At 44.7% G+C, this 2776-nt stretch overlaps 1 non-coding gene across 1 annotated transcript; it reads left to right on the forward strand.

Annotated features, from left to right (window-relative positions):
- Nucleotides 1-1707: 1707 nt before the first annotated feature.
- On the forward strand, nt 1708-1780 carry TRNAF-GAA (transfer RNA phenylalanine (anticodon GAA)). Its single transcript has one exon. It is a non-coding gene; the product is annotated as a tRNA-Phe (tRNA).
- Nucleotides 1781-2776: the final 996 nt, after the last annotated feature.

The raw sequence follows: 2776 nt of genomic DNA on the forward strand, positions 1-2776 counted from the left end.
TTTGGAGCTGGTGAAAGATGGTAGATGGTCTGTACTGGGAGAGAAAGTCTTCTGTTTGCAGAATAAGTTGGTGGGCCGAGCTAACATCTCCCATATCACTGCATGAATATGCTTGGCTCCCATTCCCTAGCTGAAGAGAGACAGATTGATAGGAAAAGAGTAGCCAAGTTCCACGAATAAATCCAGATCCTTCAGTGGGCTCTGTGAAAAGATATTAGAAATGTCTGTTCTATGCTAGTGCTCTTGAATGGTCCCCGAATCAAGGCTGCTGTTTAACTCCAGATTTTAGTTGTGTTTTATGATACAGACCTTGGTCTTCAGGTACAGCAAGATGCCCCACTTTCCTTATTTCTAATCAACACACTCAAAACTCTCCCTACAGAGATGGGTTTGAGATGTTACAGTCAAACCAGTTGACTGTACCAAACCAATACAGTTGCTTTGGTATTTTGAATACGTCAGAGCAGTTGGAAAACGCAATCACGATGTTCTCTTTGATGCTATTGTTTGGTTTATTGACAGGGAAGCAAACACCTCTGTGTTCCACCCAGTTCTTATCTCTACTCTGCAATTAGCAGCATGTGCTGTGGAGCAAGGAACATCCGTGGCATCCCAGGCAAATCTAACCATGTGGAAGAAAAAAGCATTAGCCAACACAGCTGGCATCCAAGCCTGACACAAGAAACAGCATTAAAAAGAAAGAGGGTTTGAGGAGTGGCAGAAAATGACCTCTTTGATACCAGAAGTGCAGAGTGAGCAGTTCTATGTTTGACTGTCTCTTTTAGTCTTGTTCCATTCACAGCCACCTCATCACATCAATCTGTCTTTCTGTTCATCCTCCATCACTCTTGTCACTTCATATTCACCTTCCTCATCTGTAGTTTTGTATCTCTAAACTCTGAGCTCCATCTCCTAATTTTGCTTTCAAGGCTTAATGAGTAACAGATACATTCTCGACTCTTAGGGCAACTGTACGTCTCTCTCAGCCCTTCAAGAACACTTGTCTTGTGTCCCTGCTCGGCTTCGCTACTTCCAGATAGTGAGCAACAACGCTGGTGAAGGGACTGGAGAACAAATTTTATGAGATCTGCTGAGGGAGCTGGGGTTGTTCAGTCTAGAGAAAAGGAGGCTGAGGAGAGACCTCATCATTGTCTACAACTATCTGAAAGGAGATTGTAGAGAGGTGGGTATTGATCTCTTTGCCCGCCCAAGTGACAGGAGATAGGATGAGAGGAAATGGCCTCCAACTGCACCAGAGGAGGTTGAGATTGGACAATAGGAAAAGTTTCTTCTTTGAAAGGATTATTGGGCACTGGAACAGACAGCCCAGGGAGGTGGTTGAGTCCCCATCCCTGGAGGTATTTAAAAAGCAGGTAGATTAAGTGCTTAGGGACATGGTGTAGTTGTGGTAGTGGTGGACAGGTATGGTTGTGCTTGATAGGCTTGATCAAAGGTCTTTTCCAGCCTAGTGATTCTATGATCCTTCAGAGTCACACTGTTAGTAAAGTCTTGCAGCTATACAGAGGTGGTGTCCATTGGCAAGGAGCCTGTGTTGGTGCAGATCATTAGACCATTGTTTTTGACCCTAGACTGTCTGTGTCCAGTTCTTAGAGACAACTTTGACTCAAAAGTCAACTAACCTTGTCTAAAAAGGCTGAAAGGTAATCAAGTTCCAACAGGCTTTGTGAAAATTAGTGCCATAACAGGGCTGAAGTAGCTCAGCTGGGAGAGCGTTAGACTGAAGATCTAAAGGTCCCTGGTTCAATCCCGGGCTTCAGCAGTGGTTTCCTGCAGGTTTTTTTGTGCCTGGTGCTGGGCTTTCCAGTGCAAAAGAGATATGGACATACAGAAGAGAGTTCAGGTAAAGACTGGGAAGATGAGGAAGAGATTAGAAAATCTATTGTACGAGGAGAACATGAGGAACCTGGGACGGATTTCCCTGAAAGAATGTGGAGCCTCCGTTGTTAGAAATATTCAAAGGCCACCTGGAAGTGGTCCTGGAAGACTGACTATAGGTGGCCCTGCTAGAACAGTGGTTGAACCAGGTGACTTCCAGAGGTTCATTCCAACCATTCTGTGTGTAGAGGAGAAAGACACAGGTTTATGTCTACAGCAGGGAAAAGCAAGTCTAATGGTATCCTTGTTATTAGCAGTGGCCACCTGGCCTAATAGTCAAGAAACAGCTGTGATTAAGATTAAAGTATCAGAAGCACCAGACCTACATAGATATAAAAGCAGGTTTATGCATTCCTGTGCTTACAGAACCATTAATTGAGTTATACTTTCTTGTGTTTTCTTTCAGACAAGCTAATAGCTCCATGGACAGAGACTGCTTCAAAATTATCTCATCATCTGCTCTGAAATTCTGGTGTCTATCATCAGTTGCAAGATCTGCAACGCTACGTCACGCGCAGAGCCCCCAAATAAACTTCCGTTCTCATTTAAGACACCATCTGTGTCCCATTTCTGCAGTTCTTGGCAGAGATCTCTTCCCTTCTATGGTATTTTTTCCCCCTTGCTGAGCGGCAGCTTTCTTTGGAGGTGGGAAAGTCAGCGGGTGGAACGGATCCCAGCTCTGTGCAAAGAGAGATCACTTTGCAGTGACAGTGCCCTTGGATTGCAGTGTACTCTTCTTGTTCAGCCTTGGTCAAGTGGTCCTGTAGCAGACCAAGGGCAGCCTCACAGAAGAGCTATGGCCAACACCAGGTCATAGTTTGCTACAAGAAAGGGAAGAGGCTTCACTGGGATATTTCCTTTTAATGAGGGTAAGAGCAGT

Source organism: Cuculus canorus, chromosome 2, assembly GCF_017976375.1.
Source record: "Cuculus canorus isolate bCucCan1 chromosome 2, bCucCan1.pri, whole genome shotgun sequence".
Lineage (NCBI taxonomy): Eukaryota > Metazoa > Chordata > Aves > Cuculiformes > Cuculidae > Cuculus > Cuculus canorus.